Raw genomic sequence first — 22836 nt, 5'->3', positions numbered from 1 at the left:
GTCCATAGGGGGAGGAGGAGGTCCAGAGGAGGAGGAGGTCCATAGGGGGAGGAGGAGGTCCAGAGGAGGAGGAGGTCAAGAGGAGGAGGTCCAGAGGAGGAGGTCCAGAGGAGGAGGAGGAGGAGGTCCGGAGGAGGAGGTCCAGAGGAGGAGGAGGAGGTCCAGAGGAGGAGGAGGAGGTCCAGAGGAGGGGGAGGAGGAGGAGGTCCGGAGGAGGAGGAGGTCCGGAGGAGGAGGAGGTCCAGAGGAGGAGGAGGTCCAGAGGAGGGGGGAGGAGGAGGAGGTCCAGAGGAGGAGGAGGTCCAGAGGAGGGGGAGGAGGAGGAGGTCCGGAGGAGGAGGAGGTCCAGAGGAGGAGGAGGAGGTCCAGAGGAGGAGGAGGAGGTCCAGAGGAGGGGGAGGAGGAGGAGGTCCGGAGGAGGAGGAGGTCCAGAGGAGGAGGAGGAGGTCCAGAGGAGGAGGAGGAGGTCCAGAGGAGGGGGAGGAGGAGGAGGTCCGGAGGAGGAGGAGGTCCAGAGGAGGAGGAGGAGGTCCAGAGGAGGAGGAGGAGGAGGTCCAGAGGGGGAGGAGGAGGAGGTCCAGAGGAGGAGGAGGAGGAGGTCCAGAGGGGGAGGAGGAGGAGGTCCAGAGGGGGAGGAGGAGGAGGTCCAGAGGGGGGGGAGGAGGAGGAGGTCCAGAGGGGGAGGAGGAGGAGGTCCAGAGGGGGAGGAGGAGGAGGTCCAGAGGGGGAGGAGGAGGAGGAGGAGGAGGAGGAGGTCCAGAGGGGGAGGGGGAGGAGGAGGTCCAGAGGGGGAGGAGGAGGAGGAGGTCCAGAGGGGGAGGAGGAGGTCCATAGGGGGAGGAGGAGGTCCAGAGGAGGAGGTCCAGAGGGGGAGGAGGAGGTCCAGAGGGGGAGGAGGAGGTCCAGAGGGGGAGGAGGAGGTCCAGAGGAGGAGGAGGAGGTCCAGAGGAGGAGGAGGAGGTCCAGAGGGGGAGGAGGAGGTCCAGAGGAGGAGGAGGTCCAGAGGGGGAGGAGGAGGTCCATAGGGGGAGGAGGAGGTCCAGAGGAGGAGGAGGAGGAGGTCCAGAGGGGGAGGAGGAGGTCCAGAGGAGGAGGAGGAGGTCCAGAGGAGGAGGAGGAGGTCAAGAGGAGGAGGAGGAGGTCCAGAGGGGGAGGAGGAGGTCAAGAGGAGGAGGAGGAGGTCCAGAGGAGGGGGAGGAGGAGGAGGAGGAGGTCCAGAGGAGGAGGAGGTCCAGAGGAGGAGGAGGAGGTCCAGAGGAGGAGGAGGAGGTCCAGAGGAGGGGGAGGAGGAGGAGGTCCATAGGGGGAGGAGGTCCAGAGGGGGAGGAGGAGGTCAAGAGGAGGAGGTCCAGAGGAGGAGGAGGAGGTCCAGAGGAGGAGGAGGAGGTCCAGAGGAGGAGGAGGTCCAGAGGAGGAGGAGGAGGTCCAGAGGAGGGGGAGGAGGAGGAGGTCCATAGGGGGAGGAGGAGGTCCATAGGGGGAGGAGGAGGTCCAGAGGGGGAGGAGGAGGTCCAGAGGGGGAGGAGGAGGTCCAGAGGGGGAGGAGGAGGTCCAGAGGAGGAGGAGGAGGTCCAGAGGAGGAGGAGGAGGTCCAGAGGGGGAGGAGGAGGTCCAGAGGAGGAGGAGGAGGTCCAGAGGAGGAGGAGGAGGTCCAGAGGAGGAGGAGGAGGTCCAGAGGAGGAGGAGGAGGTCCAGAGGAGGAGGAGGAGGTCCAGAGGAGGAGGAGGAGGTCCAGAGGAGGAGGAGGAGGTCCAGAGGAGGAGGAGGAGGTCCAGAGGAGGAGGAGGAGGTCCAGAGGAGGGGGAGGAGGTCCAGAGGAGGGGGAGGAGGAGGAGGTCCAGAGGAGGGGGAGGAGGAGGAGGTCCAGAGGAGGGGGAGGAGGAGGAGGTCCAGAGGAGGGGGAGGAGGAGGAGGTCCAGAGGAGGGGGAGGAGGAGGAGGTCCAGAGGAGGGGGAGGAGGAGGAGGTCCAGAGGAGGGGGAGGAGGAGGAGGTCCAGAGGAGGGGGAGGAGGAGGAGGTCCAGAGGAGGGGGAGGAGGAGGAGGTCCAGAGGAGGGGGAGGAGGAGGAGGTCCAGAGGAGGGGGAGGAGGAGGAGGTCCAGAGGAGGGGGAGGAGGAGGAGGTCCAGAGGAGGGGGAGGAGGAGGAGGTCCAGAGGAGGGGGAGGAGGAGGAGGTCCGGAGGGGGAGGAGGAGGAGGTCCGGAGGGGGAGGAGGAGGAGGTCCGGAGGGGGAGGAGGAGGAGGTCCGGAGGGGGAGGAGGAGGTCCAGAGGAGGGGGAGGAGGAGGAGGTCCAGAGGGGGGAGGAGGAGGAGGTCCAGAGGGGGAGGAGGAGGAGGTCCAGAGGAGGGGGGAGGAGGAGGAGGTCCAGAGGAGGGGGAGGAGGAGGAGGTCCAGAGGAGGGGGAGGAGGAGGAGGTCCAGAGGAGGGGGAGGAGGAGGAGGTCCAGAGGAGGAGGAGGAGGTCCAGAGGAGGAGGAGGAGGAGGAGGAGGTCCAGAGGAGGAGGAGGAGGAGGTCCAGAGGAGGAGGAGGTCCAGAGGAGGAGGAGGAGGTCCAGAGAAGGAGGAAGCCCGGGGGCTTATGTGGAGCAGTGAGTGCTGGGACACAGTCAGACGCCAATCACCGGCATTACATAGTACAAAAAATATTCTACATGTGTGTACACCGCCGCAGTATATGTCAGAGCAACATTTCACTGCTTATTGTATACAAGTAGTATATAGCATATGACCGCAGCCTGAAGGCGTCTTAGGAATCCTTGTCCCCAATTATTGGCCGAGTGTTGGGGTCTATTCCACCTGCAGAATTCATCTTCAAATAAAAGCCCAATACACTTCTATGGGATTCCGCACTCTTGTTGATATTTTGGAAATTCCGAAGTGTCTACGGGAATGCGGAATCCCATAGAAGTGTATTGGGCTTTTATTTGAAGCACTGGTGGAAATTCTGCCATGTGAATAGATCCCAATCGATCAGCCAATGAATGCGCAAACGCTAATCGGATCTTTTTTGCAGCAGTTTTAATGATTCAGTGACCATTTATATAGATCGGGCGCAGGATTGATTTAAAGGCTTGTGATGATCCACCGCTGTATGGCGGGACCACGGGGTGTAGCGGACTGAGTGGTGGAATCAGATGGTATTAACCCCTGGGGCAAGATCTTCAGAACCCTTAGTGTTCGTGACGCCAGGATGTGGTTGTATGGTGTAGGGTACCGCCGACAACCAACCCAAAATGCCATATAGTAAATCAGTCCAAAGCAGGTATTTGATGCAACTGGAACTTTACTGTTTAGTTCAGAACGCTGGATGCGGGGGTTGTGACGTCACGGCCACGCCCCTCATGACTTCACCCCCCCTCAATGCAAGTCTATGGGAGGGGGCGTGACGGACGTCACGCCCCCTCCCATAGACTTGCATTGAGGGGGCGTGGTGTGACGTCACGACCTCCGCATCCCATACCCAACATTCGGAACTAAATGTTCAGGACACAGGGGCAGTCAAGTACCCCTTTAAAGGGGTATTTCAGGAAAAATTTTCTTTTTGAAAATCAACTGGCTCCAGAAAGTTAAACAGATTTGGAAATCACTTCTATTAAAAAAAAATCTTAATCCTTCTAATAATTATCAGCTGCTGAAGTTGAGTTGTTCTTTTCTCTCTGGCAACAGTGCTCTCTGCTGACACCTCTGTCTGTCTCGGGAACTGCACAGAGTAGAAGAGGTTTGCTATGGGGATTTGCTTCTACTCTGGACAGTTCCCGAGACAGGTGTCATCAGAGAGCACTTAGACAGAAAATAACTCAACTTCAGCAGCTCATAAGTACTAAAAGGATTAAGATTTTTTAATAGAAGTCATTTACAAATCTGTTTAACTTTCTGGAGCCAGTTGATATAAAAAAAAAAAAGTTATTTCCTGGAAAACCCCTTTAAGGTCCAGGAAGTAAGAGAGAGAATATGGAGACTACAGCCCCTTATATATCATGGGGGCGGGACTAAAGCCCATTGGTAGCTGGTTGCCTAGGTTACCTGTGCCTCTGGAACTCTATCATGTGATCACATATCACATGACAAATCACATGACCTTAGAAAGGTCCTATACAGGGTAAACGTCCTAATAACCTTCATACATTACTTCTATCCACTGTACAATCCATATAATAGATGTACATACTCAATATACAAGACAATACCATATAATGACTTAGGGGGGACCCTGCAGGAGAGCCCTGTGGACCTGAGGGACTGTAAAGAACCATGTTCTGCACCGGGACACCACAGGCTCATCAAACGATCGCCGAGATCGGAGCGCACCATCTGCAGCTCGTCCAGAGGGGCCCTAAGGTTCACTACAAAGTAAAGTTTATAGCAAAGGTTCTTTTGTCCTTCTATCATAGGTTTTAGGTTGATTGTAGCACAATCCTATTTTATCCTTGTATCCTATTCGATCCTCTCCGGAAGCATCATGGCGGCCATACTGTACGTAGAACATGGGATATCGAACATCCTGAGGCTTCTGGGCCCCATTGCAAAACCTTAGCCAGGTCCCCTCGACAAGTAGACATGACTTCTAATACTGGTCTCGTAATATGGGACATAGGGACCGTTTGGGCCCCATTATGGTCGAGGGCCCGGATGCTGCTGGAAGCTTTGCACCCCCTATAGTGACCCCATTGGTTTTATCTGTTATATTGTTCTATTTGCTGTTGTTGACTCTGTTTCCATTAGAAGAAGAAGTAGGTGGCGGCACGCGACCATTACAAAAGTGAAGTGAGAAGCTTCTTCTGTCCCGACGGGTTTTGTCAGTGACTTTTCACTTCACTTTTGCAATTGTTTTTGTGCGGTTCCAACTTCTTCTTTGGACAGAACGCGGGGGAGCTGAGCCAGGGCCACCGCACCAACATGGGAACACATGATGGTTCTTCTATCGGAGACGAGACTGTGACAACTAGTTCTGCTGTTCAGGGGCGGAGCTATAGAGGTAGCAGTCGCACCAGGGCCCTGTGGCCTTAGGGGGCACCAAAGCACATCTGCCCCATTAGAGACCGGTATTATAATTGGCACATGGGGCCCGGTTGCAGATTTTGCATCGGGCCCAGAATCTGCAGGTTGCGCCTCTGCTGCTGCTGTTCGGGGTTATTCACACTAAGGTGTCAATGGAAATGACTGCGTTGTCGTCAATCGAAGGGTTTCGGCGCTGGATGCTCAGACGAAATCTCCAATTCGGAATAAGATTCTGTAGTGTGAACAAACCCTAAGGCAGGCAGCACAACTACCTTTGGTGTTTGGTAGATGGGTGCACGAACTTTACCTGCTGAAGAAGGGTACATGTGGCCGAAACATTACATTTTATACATCTCATGTGAGGATTTTACTGATCACATCCCTATAGCAGTGTTTCCCGACCAGTGTGCCTGCAGCTGTTGCAGAACTACGATTACCAGCATACCCGCACAACCAATGGTTGCTGAGATGAGAGGGTAGCCTTGATTTACCTTTCAGTGACAGTGTGGCTTCTTTGGAGAAGGCAAACAGGCCTTTGGCTAATTCACCAAAATGATAATGGCAAGAAGTAGGGGTCAGCCTGCAGGATGCGGCTACATGTGGTTTGTTTACCGTCTGGGCAGATGGACATTGGTAGATTTGCCTAGGACAGTGTATCCCAACCAGGGTGCCTCCAGCTGTTGCAAAAGTCTTCGGCTTTCTGGGCATGCTGGGATTTGTACTTTTTCAACAAGTGAAGGGATCACTTCACTAAGGGATGAGATCAGAGGAAAGCCTTGATTTACCTTTCAGGGGCAGTGTGGATCCTCTGAAGGAAGCAGACAAGCAGTTGGCTCTCCCAGCATGCTGGGAGTTGGTTTTGCATCACCTGGAGGCACACGAGCTGTAGACAGAAAATGTTAATGTTTAATCAAAACTAAAAAAAATTCAGATGTATTAGACCGATAAAAGAAAATAATTGCAAGGGTGGATATATCCTTATAAAGGGGAACACAAATGTCAAATCAACCAGTGCCAGAAAGTTATGCAGATCTGTAAATGACCTCTATATAAAAATCTTTACCCTTCCAGGATTTATCAGCTGCTGTATGCTCCAAAGGAAGTTGTGTAGTTCTTTCCAGCCTGACTGTGTGCTCTCTGCTGACACCTCTGTCCATGTCAGGAACTGTCCAGAGCAGGAAAGTTTTGCTATAGATATTTGGACAGTTCCTGACACGGACAGAGGTGTCAGCAAAAAGCGCTGTGGTCAGAGTGGAAAGAACTACACAACTTCGTGTGGAGCATACAGCAGCTGATAAGTACTGGAAGGATTAAGATTTCTAAATAGAAGTAATTTACTAATCTGGTTAACTTTCTGGCACCAGTTGATTTGAATAAAAAAAAAAAAATCACCGGAGTGCCCCTCTTAAAGGGGTACTCCACTGGAAAATATATAGATTGTTTTTTTTGTTTGTTTTTTATCAACTGGTGCCAGAAAGTTAAACATATATGTAAATTCCAAAAAAAGGGGGGAAAAAAAGAAAAATAGCCAGCACAACTGCTTAAAGGGGACCTCTCATCAAATAAACTTTTGATATATTTTAGATTAATGAATGTTGAATAACTTTCCAATAGCATGTTAATGAAAAATATGCTTCTTTCTATTGTATTTTCCACTTTGAATAAATGACCACTAGGGGTCTCCCTACCAGTCCTGTCGGCAAGCATTTCAGACTCATGCTGGAGTCCTAAACACTCAGAGCTGCCAGCCTGCTTTGTTCACAGCCAAACAGGCTGTGAACAAAGCAGGCTGGCAGCTCTGAGTGTTCTCCTTTGTGAACAAAGCAGACTGGCAGCTCGTAGTGTTTAGGACTCCAGCATGAGTCTGAAATGCTTGCTGCCAGGACTGGTAGGGAGACCCCTAGTGGTCATTTCTTCAAAGTGGAAAATTAAATAGAAAGAAGCAGATTTTTTAATAACATGCAATTGTAAAGTTATTCTGCATACATTAATCTGTAATATATCAAAAGCTTTTTTGATGAGAGGTACCCTTTAATAGACGGGTGCACGCTGCTGTGGCAAATAATAATAATAATAATTTTATTTATATAGCGCCTACAGATTCCGCAGCGCTTACAGAGTATACAAAAAATAGAGGCTCTTAGCGCACTTATTGATCAAAAAGGCTGAGGTGAGTGTTAGGCTCAGAATGTGTGTTAGGGTCCCATCCGAAATGAGGCCACCTCTGCGTGGTGGATGGGGGGGGGGGGGACATGTTATAATATATGTAAATTACTTCTTTTAAAAAATCTTCCTCCTTCCAGTACTTATCAGCTGCTGTATGATCCATAGGAATTTCTTTTATTTTTGAATTTCCTTTCTGCCTGACCACAGTGCTCTCTGCTGACACCTCTGTCCATTATAGGAACTGGAACAAATCCTCATAGAAAACTTATCCTGCACTGGACGGTTCCTGACATGGACAGAGGTGTCAGCAGAGAGCACTGTGGTCAGGCACAAAGGAAATTCAAAAAGAAAAGAACTTCTGATGGAGCATACAGCAGCTGATAAGTACTGAAAGGATTAAGATTTTTTAATAGAAGTAATTTGCAAATCTGTTTAACTTTCTGGCACCAGTTGATTTAAAAAAAGAAATGTTTTCCAGTGGAGTACCCCTTTAAGCGGTTCTTAGTTTCCTGCTTTATTATGCGTTGGGTTAGGCGGTGCCGGCTGCGGGTCGGCTGTGACTGTGCATTACTGGATTGCTAATCAGCTGCGGTGGAGACTTCTTTTCTTTGCCCTATCTCCACGTCACAGGGCCCCGTGAGACACTTAGAGCGGAACCCAAAGTCATTTCTTCATTTCTTCTGTAAGTAAAAGTTATTTTTCATAATTGTTACAATTTTAACGTTGCACAATTCCTCGCAGTCACCTGACCTTGTTTTTTTTATCTCTGTTCTGATGTTGTGGGTTTTGCAGTGTTGGGACATTACAAGGTTGTTTTTGCCTTTGTCTCTGGAGGCTTTTATGCGCACGGCTCCCGAGTCAGCAAATGTATTGGGTGAAAAGCCGATACGGGCTGGCGGTATGTGCCGCATTTAATCGATGACAATGTCATTTACTTATTTTTTTTCCTTTGCTTCAGTAAAACGCTTTTGCGTTTTTTTGTTGCTTTATTAATCGCAAAGAAGTCGTGAAGAATTTTTCTTTCCATCGGTCGCCGACAGCGTCGTGGGTGGTGGAAACGTTGCATTTTATACATGTTATGTGATGATTTTATCGATCACGTCCCCATAGCAGCAGTGTTCCCCCACCAGGGTGCCCCCAGCTGTTGCAAAACTACAACTCTCAGCCTTCGGCTGTCCGGGCATGCTGGGGGTTTTAGTCTTACAACAACTGGAGGGAAACAGTTTAAAGACCACTGTGCAGAGGGATGCACAGCTGCACAGTCCTCTCTATCCCCTCCCTGCACTCATCTCTATGATCATAGAGAGAACTGTGTGGTCATACATTACAGCTGCACAGTCCTCTCTATCCCCTCCCTGCACTCATCTATATGATCATAGAGAGAACTGTGTGGTCATACATTACAGCTGCACAGTCCTCTCTATCCCCTCCCTGAACTCATCTACATGATCATAGAGAGAACTGTGTGGTCATACAGTTACAGATGCACAGTCCTCTCTATCCCCTCCCTGCACTCATCTCTATGATCATAGAGAGAACTGTGAGCTCATACGGTTACAGCTGCACAGTCCTCTCTATCCCCTCCCTGCACTCATCTCTATGATCATAGAGAGAACTGTGTGGTCATACATTACAGCTGCACAGTCCTCTCTATCCCCTCCCTGAACTCATCTCTATGATCATAGAGAGAACTGTGTGGTCATATAGTTACAGCTGCACAGTCCTCTCTATCCCCTCCCTGCACTCATCTCTATGATCATAGAGAGAACTGTGAGCTCATACAGTTACAGCTGCACAGTCCTCTTTATCCCCTCCCTGCACTCATCTGTATGATCATAGAGAGAACAGTGTGGTCATACATTACAGCTGCACAGTCCTCTCTATCCCCTCCCTGAACTCATCTACATGATCATAGAGAGAACTGTGTGGTCATATATTACAGCTGCACAGTCCTCTCTATCCCCTCCCTGCACTCATCTCTATGATCATAGAGAGAACTGTGAGCTCATACGGTTACAGCTGCACAGTCCTCTCTATCCCCTCCCTGCACTCATCAATATGATCATAGAGAGAACTGTGTGGTCATACATTACAGCTGGACAGTCCTCTCTATCCCCTCCCTGAACTCATTTCTGTGATCATAGAGAGAACTGTGTGGTCATACAGTTACATCTGCACAGTCCTCTCTATCCCCTCCCTGCACTCATCTCTATGATCATAGAGAGAACTGTGAGCTCATACGGTTACAGCTGCACAGTCCTCTCTATCCCCTCCCTGCACTCATCTGTATGATCATAGAGAGAACTGTGTGGTCATACATTACAGCTGCACAGTCCTCTCTATCCCCTCCCTGCACTCATCTCTATGATCATAGAGAGAACTGTGTGGTCATACATTACAGCTGCACAGTCCTCTCTATCCCCTCCCTGCACTCATCTCTATGATCATAAAGAGAACTGTGAGGTCATACAGATACAGCTGCACAGTCCTCTCTATCCCCTCCCTGCACTCATCTCTATGATCATAGAGAGAACTGTGTGGTCATACAGTTACAGCTGCACAGTCCTCTCTATCCCCTCCCTGCACTCATCTCTATGATCATAGAGAGAACTGTGTGGTCATACATTACAGCTGCACAGTCCTCTCTATCCCCTCCCTGCACTCATCTCTATGATCATAGAGAGAACTGTGTGGTCATACAGATACAGCTGCACAGTCCTCTCTATCCCCTCCCTGCACTCATTTATATCATCATAAATAGAACTGTATGGTCATACAGTTACAGCTGCACAGTCCTCTCTATCCCCTCCCTGCACTCATCTATATGATCATAGAGAGAACTGTGAGGTCATACAGTTACAGCTGCACAGTCCTCTCTATCCCCTCCCTGCACTCATCTCTATGATCATAGAGAGAACTGTGAGGTCATACGGTTACAGCTGCACAGTCCTCTTTATCCCCTCCCTGCACTCATCTATATGATCATAGAGAGAACTGTGTGGTCATACATTACAGCTGCACAGTCCTCTCTATCCCCTCCCTGCACTCATCTCTATGATCATAGAGAGAACTGTGTGGTCTTACATTACAGCTGCACAGTCCTCTCTATCCCCTCCCTGCACTCACCTCTATGATCATAGAGAGAACTGTGTGGTCATACATTACAGCTGCACAGTCCTCTCTATCCCCTCCCTGCACTCACCTCTATGATCATAGAGAGAACTGTGTGGTCATACATTACAGCTGCACAGTCCTCTCTATCCCCTCCCTGCACTCATTTATATGATCATAAATAGAACTGTGAGGTCATACGGTTACAGCTGCACAGTCCTCTCTATCCCCTCCCTGCACTCATCTCTATGATCATAGAGAGAACTGTGAGGTCATACAGATACAGATGCACAGTCCTCTCTATCCCCTCCCTGCACTCATCTCTATGATCATAGAGAGAACTGTGAGGTCATACGGTTACAGCTGCACAGTCCTCTCTATCCCCTCCCTGCACTCATCTCTATGATCATAAATAGAACTGTGAGGTCATACGGTTACAGCTGCACAGTCCTCTCTATCCCCTCCCTGCACTCATCTCTATGATCATAAATAGAACTGTGAGGTCATACGGTTACAGCTGCACAGTCCTCTCTATCCCCTCCCTGCACTCATCTCTATGATCATAGAGAGAACTGTGTGGTCATATAGTTACAGCTGCACAGTCCTCTCTATCCCCTCCCTGCACTCATCTATATGATCATAGAGAGAACTGTGCAGTCATACACAATGCACTGAGTTTAAAGGAAACCCTGCAAAAATTATAAAATTGTGCTTTTTTTTTTTAACTTATAAATTTTCTTTTCGCCGTTCATTTTGTGATAAAGTGAAGTCATTATTAAGGACTAAGCTCCTGCATAAACAATCCTCATATGGGTCTGAAGGTAGAAAAATATAAAAAGTTTGGGCTATTAAAAGGCAATTGCAGCTCAGTTTCATGGTGGCGAATGGAGCCAAGTTGTAATACCGCACACAACCAGAGGACCGAGGTGGCGCTGTTTTTTTGAAGAAATTAGCTCTGTTTTACTATTCCTGGATAAAGTAACCCTAGGCAGCGCTGAGGCATGAGATCAGGGATTCGAGGGTCGGTATTAGGGGCCATTACCCACGGGTCTGCGGCTGCTGCACCTGAATACGTGAGAAGTGTCACTGTACATCCGGGCAGACGAGCAGAACATGTGATACAGGAAACGGCTGCGGAGCCGACACAGCGCAGAACGACTAAACTACATTGTGGATAAACAATTAACAAGCGCATGAATTATAGAAGGGGCCTAAAAGCGGGGACACCTCTCGATGAGCTCTTAGTGTGGCTTCCTGCATATGGAGGATTTTGCTTATAAACATGTGAATATGGTCAGGCTTTAGCGCTTAGCTTAGTGTTTGCCAACCAGGGTGCCTCCAGCTGTTGCAAAACTAAAACTTCCAGGATGCCTGAACAGCCTTTGGCTGCTGAGATGAGGGAAGCCTTGATTTACCTTTCAGGGACAATGTGGATTATCTGGAGTAGGCAGACATGCCTTTGGCTGTCCAGGGCATGCTGGGTGTTTCAGCCGTTTTCAGGTGTATACATCACTCGCAGTCTTATGGTGTATATGCAGGAGTATACAGCACTCTAGTCTTATGGTGTATATACAGGAGTATACAGCACTCGCAGTCTTCTGGTGTATATACAGGAGTATACAGTACTCGGTCTTATGGTGTATATACAGGAGTATACAGCACTCGCAGTCTTCTGGTGTATATGCAGGAGTATACAGCACTCTAGTCTTATGGTGTATATACAGGAGTATACAGCACTCGCAGTCTTCTGGTGTATATACAGGAGTATACATCACTCGCAGTTTCTGGTGTATATACAGAGTATACATCACTCGCAGTTTTCTGGTGTATATACAGGAGTATACATCACTCGCAGTTTTCTGGTGTATATACAGGAGTATACCAGCACTCGCAGTCTTATGGTGTATATACAGGAGTATACAGTACTCGCAGTCTTCTGGTGTATATACAGGAGTATACATCACTCGCAGTTTTCTGGTGTATATACAGGAGTATACATCACTCGCAGTCTTATGGTGTATATACAGGAGTATACAGTACTCGCAGTCTTCTGGTGTATATACAAGAGTATACAGCACTCGCAGTCTTCTGGTGTATATACAGGGAGTATACAGCACTCGCAGTCTTATGGTGTATATACAGAGTATACAGTTACTCGCAGTCTTCTGGTTGTATATACAGGAGTATACAGTACTCGCAGTCTTCTGGTGTATATACAGGAGTATACAGCACTCGCAGTCTTATGGTGTATATACAGGAGTATACAGCACTCGCAGTCTTATGGTGTATATTCAAGAGTATACAGCACTCGCAGTCTTATGGTGTATATACAGGAGTATACATCACTCGCAGTCTTATGGTGTATATACAGGAGTATACAGCACTCGCAGTCTTATGGTGTATATACAGGAGTATACAGCACTCGCAGTCTTCTGGTGTATATACAGGGGTATACAGCACTCGCAGTCTTCTGGTGTATATACAGGAGTATACAGCACTCGCAGTCTTCTGGTGTATATACAGGAGTATACAGCACTCGCAGTCTTCTGGTGTATATACAGGAGTATACAGCACTCGCAGTCTTATGGTGTATATACAGGAGTATACAACACTCGCAGTCTTATGGTGTATATACAGGAGTATACATCACTCGCAGTCTTATGGTGTATATACAGGAGTATACAGCACTCGCAGTCTTCTGGTGTATATACAGGAGTATACAGCACTCGCAGTCTTCTGGTGTATATACAGGAGTATACAGCACTCGCAGTCTTCTGGTGTGTATATACAGGAGTATACAACACTCGCAGTCTTATGGTGTATATACAGGAGTATACATCACTCGCAGTCTTCCGGTGTATATACAGGAGTATACAGCACTCGCAGTCTTCCGGTGTATATACAGGAGTATACAGCACTCGCAGTCTTATGGTGTATATACAGGAGTATACAGCACTCGCAGGCTTATGGTGTATATACAGGAGTATACAGCACTCGCAGGCTTATGGTGTATATACAGGAGTATACAGCACTCGCAGTCTTATGGTGTATATACAGGAGTATACAGCACTCGCAGTCTTCTGGTGTATATACAGGAGTATACAGCACTCGCAGTCTTATGGTGTATATACAGGAGTATACAGCACTCGCAGTCTTATGGTGTATATACAGGAGTATACAGCACTCGCAGTCTTCTGGTGTATATACAGGAGTATACAGCACTCGCAGTCTTATGGTGTATATACAGGAGTATACAGCACTCGCAGTCTTATGGTGTATATACAGGAGTATACAGCACTCGCAGTCTTCTTCTGGTGTATATACAGGAGTATACAGCACTCGCAGTCTTCTGGTGTATATACAGGAGTATACAGCACTCGCAGTCTTCTGGTGTATATACAGGAGTATACAGCACTCGCAGTCTTCTGGTGTATATACAGGAGTATACAGCACTCGCAGTCTTCTGGTGTATATACAGGAGTATACATCACTCGCAGTCTTCTGGTGTATATACAGGAGTATACAGCACTCGCAGTCTTCTGGTGTATATACAGGAGTATACAGCACTCGCAGTCTTCTGGTGTATATACAGGAGTATACAGCACTCGCAGTCTTCTGGTGTATATACAGGAGTATACAGCACTCGCAGTCTTCTGGTGTATATACAGGAGTATACAGCACTCGCAGTCTTCTGGTGTATATACAGGAGTATACAGCACTCGCAGTCTTCTGGTGTATATACAGGAGTATACAGCACTCGCAGTCTTCTGGTGTATATACAGGAGTATACAGCACTCGCAGTCTTCTGGTGTATATACAGGAGTATACAGCACTCGCAGTCTTATGGTGTATATACAGGAGTATACAGCACTCGCAGTCTTATGGTGTATATACAGGAGTATACAGCACTCGCAGTCTTCTGGTGTATATACAGGAGTATACAGCACTCGCAGTCTTCTGGTGTATATACAGGAGTATACAGCACTCGCAGTCTTCTGGTGTATATACAGGAGTATACAGCACTCGCAGTCTTCTGGTGTATATACAGGAGTATACATCACTCGCAGTCTTCTGGTGTATATACAGGGGTATACAGCACTCGCAGTCTTCTGGTGTATATACAGGGGTATACAGCACTCGCAGTCTTCTGGTGTATATACAGGAGTATACAGCACTCGCAGTCTTCTGGTGTATATACAGGAGTATACAGCACTCGCAGTCTTCTGGTGTATATACAGGAGTATACAGCACTCGCAGTCTTCTGGTGTATATACAGGAGTATACAGCACTCGCAGTCTTCTGGTGTATATACAGGGTTGCGCTTCCTCTATCCTATATCCGCCTCATCTGGCTCCAGACTTCTCATTACGACACAAGTTGAGATGAGAAGCCACTGATCACGTTACGGTTTTCTCCTCCCTTAGGAGACACATTCCGCGCAAGACGCAACTTTCCTCCGGATTATTCTTCATCATAGAACAGCAACTTTTTTGAAGTGGTTCTGTCACTGGAGGGGGAGGCTGGCATCACTGCTGTCACTGGAGGGGGAGGCTGGCATCACTGCTATCACTGGAGGGGGAGGATGGCATCACTGCTATCACTGGAGAGGGAGGCTGGCATCACTGCTGTCACTGGAGGGGGAGGCTGGCATCCCTGCTGTCCCTAGAGGCTGAGGCTGGCAGCACTGCTGTCCCTAGAGGCTGAGGCTGGCATCACTGCTGTCCCTAGAGGCTGAGGCTGGCATCACTGCTATCACTGGAGGGGGGAGGCTGGCATCACTGCTATCACTGGAGGGGGGAGGCTGGCATCACTGCTATCACTTGGAGGGGGAGTCTGGCATCACTGCTGTCACTGGAGGGGGGAGGCTGGCATCACTGCTGTCACTGGAGGGGGGAGGCTGGCATCACTGCTGTCCCTAGAGGCTGAGGCTGGCATCACTGCTGTCACTGGAGGGGGAGGCTGGCATCACTGCTGTCACTGGAGGGGGAGGCTGGCATCACTGCTGTCACTGGAGGCGGAGGCTGGCATCGCTGCTGTCGCTGGAGGCTGAGGCTGGCATCGCTGCTGTCGCTGGAGGCTGAGGCTGGCATCGCTGCTGTCGCTGGAGGCTGAGGCTGGCATCGCTGCTGTCACTGGAGGCTGAGGCTGGCATCGCTGCTGTCACTGGAGGCTGAGGCTGGCATCGCTGCTGTCACTGGAGGCTGAGGCTGGCATCGCTGCTGTCACTGAAGCGAGGCACCTCAGGGAAGTTGCATGGGCACAACAGGTTCGGTCCCCAGCACCATGCGGCAGCTGTGTGGCAGGACTGGTATATTCGCTGCACCCAGATGGCAGGTTAGTCCTTATTTGTCGGTCGGATTATTGAGTATCCAGCGGCTGCAGGGACGGGCTCAGCTCCGATGTCTACAAATCTATTAACCTTCTCCTGTCTGATGCTAGCAAGTTACTGCTAAGTAATGTAGGCCGGCTATGCCAGGGGTTTAGGGCACGGTGCCATCTGCGCTGCTTCTTTCACTTTCAGCGTTTTTTTACTCCTTCATTCCTTTTTTATTCATATTCATTTGTGAAAATGTTACTTAGTATTGTTGGATAATTTACCGATTCAGAGCTTTGTGCTGTTAGGGCCAATTCACACTGCAGAATATATGCCTAGAAAAATCCTGGGAAGACATTCTGTGCCCAGCAGGCGCCACCTGAATTGGCCGACGCTAGAACCACTCGGGCATGTGCAGTTTTCATTGATGACATTTAATTTCTGACCAGATTCAACAAAATCATAAACATGTTGATTCTTTAGGTTCATTTTGGAATTTAAATTCTATTACTTAGATATGGTATTTTTCAGCAGATTTCTGCTCTACAGGCTTCATCTATAATTTGCAGTTCTCCCTCCAAGGGCTGCTGGGCAAAGCTCCCCCCTCCATAGACTTGTGTTGCTCATCTGGAGCTCCCTCCTCCCCTTCCATAGACTTGTATTACTTGTCTGGAGCCCCCCCCCCCCCCCCCCCCATAGACTTGTATTGCTTGTCTGATGCTCCCTTCTTCCCCCTCCATAGACTTGTATTACTTGTCTGGAGCTCCCTCCTCCCCCCCTCCATAGACTTGTTCTGCTTGTCTGGAGCTCCTCCCCCCCCCCCCGCCCTCCACAGACTTGTATTACTTGTCTGGTGCCCCACCCCCTTCATAGACTTATATTGCTTGTCTGGAGCTCCCTCCCCCCCCCCCCCCCCTTTCATGGACTTTTTTTTTTTAGACAAATTCAAAGACAGCAGAGCTAAAGGTCCCAATGATGCTAGAACAATATGGATGGTTGTTCTACAGAGGAGGCCCAAGAGAAAGGATACTGTCCAGGAGAATACTCCTCTTGTCTCAGTTCAGGAAGCGCGGAGAGGAGGGAGAGTTCTCCTTTATCTTGAACCTTTTCTGTAGAGCGCCCATCAATATTGTTCTAGCATCGTTGGGACCTAAGTGAGTGGTCCATATTGGAGGTGGTATTTACCCCTTTGACATGGTGCATAGTTTATTTGCAATATTTTAATATCCTGTGTGTTATCCCCTGATGAACCCCTGGCTGATATCATTGATAAGGTAGAAACACGTCGGGTAGTGTAGCTTACACAGAAATACACTGTGGGGATCTCTGTATAACAAGAGGGGTAACACCAGCTGAATATACCCCTGATTTTCGTGGTGACTAATCCAGGGTAACAGTGATACCCCCCACGCCCTCCCTCTCTGTTGATATTCTTGTTTTTGGGGACCTCCGCCATCAGTTCTTATCTTCGTCCTTGCAAACCCCAGCGATATTGTCTTTTGCTGTGAATATTTCACCTGTGAATATAAAAAGGCCAAGTTGCACTCTTTTTTTTTAATTTTTTTTCCTGCGCTCATTTTTCGGAGCCCGCACTCCCCCGTGTGCTGCTGATTTTTCCAGGATTCATAAACCCCGGTGGTTTGGCCGTCATCCACCATAAATCAGGTGCCCAGTCCCGGGGGCTGGCCTATATTTGGGAGCTGTCCTGACTAAACAGAATGTTGTTTCCTTTTCCCGATGTTTTCAGTTTAGCAACAAGAGGTTACGACAGGCGTCCCTGCAACCACAGCGCGCACCGCCGATATTTACTGAGTTATTTTAATATCACCGCGGCTTCTAGTTATAGGACCTGAGGTAAGGACTTTTATTTCAGTTGAGGAATTTAAAGAGAACCTCTCATGATCTTGTTATATTTTATAATCTCCCCCCCCACCCCCGACCTTTATTTATTTTTATTATTTTTTAGTTTTCTACCTTGATATTGCTCTGTATTTTCTGCTCAGTCTGTCATATTCACAGTCTGGGAAGGGGCGTTCCCCAGCAGGCGTGACATAATCTGAAGCCATACAGGGGAGAACTTCCTCTCTCACTCTGCTACACACAGCCCAGAGCAGTTCAGTGTGAGATGAGCTATGATTGGCTAAGGCTGCACACACCCCCTCAGCATTTTCTGATCTTGGTCTTCTGCCAGGCCAGCAGGAGTCCAAAGTCTGTGCAAGAGATGTGGGGGCGGGGGGGGGGGGGGGGGGGGGGGGGGGATATGCTCTGGATAAGTAGGGAGACACCTAGTGGCAGCTTTTTTTAAACACAAATAAAACATAGAATTTTTTTTTTTTAAACAAAGTACATTACAACGATTTTTAATTTACCATAAGGAGGGCAATAAAATTTGTTTTAATGAGAGTGCCCATTTAGTTCTGATGTTAACCCTTTCCCGACCCATGACATACATGCATGTCATGGGTCGGCTCCCATTCTATAACGCGGGGCCACGGCCATCGGGCCCGGCACCTAGCAACGGTCTAGACCCGATGACCCGTGGCGTAATTTTTACCGAAAAATGTACTGTGTAGAAACGGAAGCCCCCAAAACTTAAAAAATTGTGTTTTTTCTTCAATTTTGTCGCACAATGATTTTTTTTCCCATTTCACTGTAGATTTTTGGGGTAAAATGACTGACCTCATTACAAAGTAGAATTGGTGATGCAAAAAATAAGCATCATATGGATTTTTAGGTGCAAAATTGAAAGGGTTATGATTTTTTTTTTTAAGGTGAGGAGGAAAAAAACCAAAGTGCAAAAACGGAAAACCCCCGGGTCATGAAGGAGTTAATTCTATACCGTGTCTACCGTATAATGTGTCTCCATAATGTGTGTCTGCAAACATGGGCGGCGTGCAGGCAAACAGGTAAAGTGTCCTGGGATTCTACCGCACGCAGAGCTAATTTTATCTGTTTGCTTTGGCCAAAGAGATCGTCCTGGGAATATATAAATGGTCCTGAAATAACTGAGCAGAAGCCGCGCTGTAGCCCTGTAACCGCCTCCGTTACGTAGTCTGAAAACTGCCGCAGGAACCGCGTGCAAAATAATGCTCCGAAACAAACGCGTCACGTGCTAATTTAGACTTTCACCTAAATAAAATAATACTTCTATATGTTCCTCACTAGGTCATGCAGATACTTTACATCTTTATGTGTCTAGCTTCTGTATTTGGCGCACAAATACCTCTGTTCTGCTGCTCACCCATTCTGACATCCACTGCTCAGGAAAGGGGCGTGTCCGAGGCAAGCACTGAGCCCGCCCCCTGACTCCCCATGCATTCACTTCCATGTGTCTGTAGGATTTAGTTTGGTTTCAAATTACAATTGTTCACTGAATAAGCCATTTTCCTGACGATGGTGCCTCCAGCTGTTGCAAAACTACAACTCCCAGCATGCCCGGACAGCCTTCGGCTGTCCGGGCATGCTGGGAGTTGTAGTTTTGCAACTTAGGCCATTCAAATTATCACCTGTTACATCACACAAATAATACTTCTATATGTTCCTAACTAGGTCATCCAGATACTTTACAGGTCTTTGTGTCTATCTTCTGTATTTGGCTCACAAATCCCTTTGTTCTGTTGCTCACTCATTCTGACATCCTCTGCTAAGGAAAGGGGTGTGTCCGAGGCAGCACGGAGTCCGCCCTCACTCACCATGCATTCACTTCCTCCCTGAGTCTGCTGTGCTGTGCTGGATCTCTTCATCCAATCACTGCAGGCTGCTCTGTAACCCCTTCCTCTCTGTTTTCATGCCGCAGTCTGATAGGACAGGAGTGAGCACAGAGGAGTGTGTGGTGTCCCGGTACCGCATCTTATACGGTACCTATGTATCTGTGGGTCCCCATAGCCAGAGTCCCTAGGACGTAGGGATCCCTGTTGTGTAGCCTACCCCTTGTCGCCTCTATTCCAACTAATAGCCTAGTAAGTTATGTAAGGGTGATGTAAATATAGTAATATATATGTAAATAAATGGTTAATTACCGGTTCCATAGCATTGCAGGACCTGCGGGTCACGTGACTAGGTAAACTCTATGGTATCCTGCTTAAGGACCTTTGGAGGCCCTGTGACACATGCAATCCCATTACTCTGTGTAATGGTGAGTGACAGATGTTCGGACCAATCGGATTCACCCCGCCCCCTACCCATATAAGGGAGCGGCGGCCATCTTTTCTCTCTCTTGTTCCTGGGCTATCAAACGAGAAGGATCTGCGCAGCAACTATCGCAGTGAGTTAGGCCCGAGCCTTGTGGCAACGACTGAGTAATTCAGAATAGAGAGTTTATCAATTCCCAGACACTCTGCAGCATCACCGGACCTAATCTAACCCCTAAATCCGGATAGATCTGCAAATATCTACCCTAAATTCAGAGACTTTCTAAATAGCTCAAGGTCCGCAACAACTGTCAGTCACTGAGCGATATAAGGACTGTTTGTACGGGACTGTTACTGCGCCTTGGATGTATCGCAAGCATTTAAGTAAAGTTGTTCAAGTTCAATCTCCTTGTGGACCTTCAGTCATTTCATGCACCTATCGTTACTGAGAAGGGCGGAGATAGGCCGGAGCATTACCTCAGCATACCAGCCCTCAGCCTGGCGGCACGAACTATAGGGTTAACATTAACCCCTCATATTCCGATACCATACATCCCCCAAGGGCTACCACAAGGGCTAGTCCCGCCCTCACTTCCTGGACTTTGTCTATGCTTCATCTGTTGGTCATTGGCGCGCACACTGCGGATTTTCCAAGTGATTCTTCTGTAGTTTTGATTGTCTTGTAAATTCTGCAGCGGGTGTGTTGTGTGTGAATGCAGCCTTACAGGACATTATGGCCGCCATTAGATGGATTTAATTTAATCTTTGCTGATCCCATTCTTAGCTTCGTACGTTAGTGAAGATATTGAGCTGCGGTGGAGAAAACCCTGGAGACGTCTCCTAGACATAGTGTCCTGCCAAATATCACGTCTACTATTATACACAAAGCAAAAGCTGTATACAAAACGCACTTACATACTGCACGGTATGATGTATACACTGTATATAAAAAATACTGCACGATATGATGTATACACTGTATATACTGTATATAAAAAATACTGCACGGTATGATGTATACACTGTATATAAAAAATACTGCACGATATGATGTATACACTGTATATACTGTATATAAATACTGCACGGTATGATGTATACAATGTATATACTGTATATAAATAATACTGCACAGTATGATGTATGCACTGTATATACTGTATATAAATACTGCACGGTATGATGTATACAATGTATATACTGTATATAAAAAATACTGCACGGCAAGATGTATACACTGTATATACTGTATATAAAAATACTGCACAGTAAGATGTATACACTGTATATACTGTATATAAATACTGCACAGTATGATGTATGCACTGTATATACTGTATATAAATAATACTGCACAGTAAGATGTATACACTGTATATACTGTATATAAATAATACTGCACAGTATGATGTATACACTGTATATACTGTATATAAATAATACTGCACAGTATGATGTATACACTGTATATACTGTATATAAATAATACTGCACAGTATGATGTATACACTGTATATACTGTATATAAATAATACTGCACAGTATGATGTATACACTGTATATACTGTATATAAATAATACTGCACAGTAAGATGTATACACTGTATATACTGTATATAAATAATACTGCACAGTAAGATGTATACACTGTATATACTGTATATCAATACTGCACAGTATGGTGTATACACTGTATATACTGTATATAAAACTGCACAGTATGATATATACACTGTATATACTGTATATAAAACTGCACAGTATGATATATACACTGTATATACTGTATATAAATACTGCACAGTAAGATGTATATACTGTATATAAATAATACTGCACAGTAAGATGTATACACTGTATATACTGTATATAAATAATACTGCACAGTAAGATGTATACACTGTATATACTGTATATAAATACTGCACAGTAAGATGTATATACTGTATATAAATACTGCACAGTAAGATGTATACACTGTATATACTGTATATAAATAATACTTCACAGTATGATGTATACACTGTATATACTGTATATAAATAATACTGCACAGTATGATGTATACACTGTATATAAATAATACTGCACAGTAACATGTATACACTGTATAAAAATAATACTGCACAGTAAGATGTATACACTGTATATACTGTATATAAATAATACTTCACAGTAAGATGTATACACTGTATATAAATAATACCGTACAGTATGATGTATGCACTGTATATACTGTATATAAATACTGCACAGTAAGATGTATAGACTGTATATACTGTATATAAATACTGCACAGTAAGATGTATACACTGTATATACTGTATATAAATACTGCACAGTATGTATATACTGTATATAAATAATACTGCACAGTGTATATACTGTATATAAACAATACTGCACAGTAAGATGTATACACTGTATATACTGTATATAAACAATACTGCACAGTAAGATGTATATACTGTATATACTGTATATAAATAATACTGCACAGTAAGATGTATACACTGTATATACTGTATATAAATACTGCACAGTAAGATGTATACACTGTATATACTGTATATAAATAATACTGCACAGTAAGATGTATATACTGTATATAAATAATACTGCACAGTAAGATGTATACACTGTATATACTGTATATAAACAATACTGCACAGTAAGATGTATACACTGTATATAAATAATACTGCACAGTATGATGTATACACTGTATATAAATACTGCACAGTAAGATGTATACACTGTATATACTGTATATAAATACTGCACAGTAAGATGTATACACTGTATATACTGTATATAAATAATACTGCACAGTAAGATGTATACACTGTATATAATGTATATAAATAATACTGCACAGTATGATGGATACACTGTATATACTGTATATAAATAATACTGCACAGTATGATGTATACACTGTATATAAATACTGCACAGTATGATGTATACACTGTATATACTGTATATAAATACTGCACAGTAAGATGTATACACTGTATATACTGTATATAAATACTGCACAGTAAGATGTATACACTGTATATACTGTATATAAATACTGCACAGTAAGATGTATACACTGTATATACTGTATAT

The 22836-nt window shown here is 46.5% G+C and overlaps 1 protein-coding gene across 6 annotated transcripts in view; it reads left to right on the top strand.

Moving 5' to 3' along the window:
* LOC130296685 (CMP-N-acetylneuraminate-beta-galactosamide-alpha-2,3-sialyltransferase 2-like) overlaps nucleotides 1-22836 on the top strand; it is a 74740-nt gene that overhangs the window by 6143 nt on the left and 45761 nt on the right. The window contains exon 3 of one of the 6 annotated variants that reach the window (XM_056548497.1): nucleotides 7795-7846. The exons of 2 other annotated variants lie outside the window; for them this stretch is intronic. The gene's annotated coding sequence lies outside the window, so the exon portion shown is untranslated. Of the gene's footprint in view, nucleotides 1-7402; nucleotides 7549-7794; nucleotides 7847-15346; nucleotides 15610-17337; nucleotides 17444-22836 lie in introns of those variants that run through there. 3 more of the 6 variants (XM_056548498.1, XM_056548499.1, XM_056548500.1) reach the window with 3 other exon arrangements.

The sequence above is a fragment of the Hyla sarda genome, chromosome 12 (genome assembly GCF_029499605.1).
Source record: "Hyla sarda isolate aHylSar1 chromosome 12, aHylSar1.hap1, whole genome shotgun sequence".
In the NCBI taxonomy this organism is placed as follows: Eukaryota; Metazoa; Chordata; class Amphibia; order Anura; family Hylidae; genus Hyla; species Hyla sarda.
The sequence above is the reverse complement of the archived record's forward strand: the minus strand, read 5'-3'. Positions and strand labels throughout refer to the sequence as shown.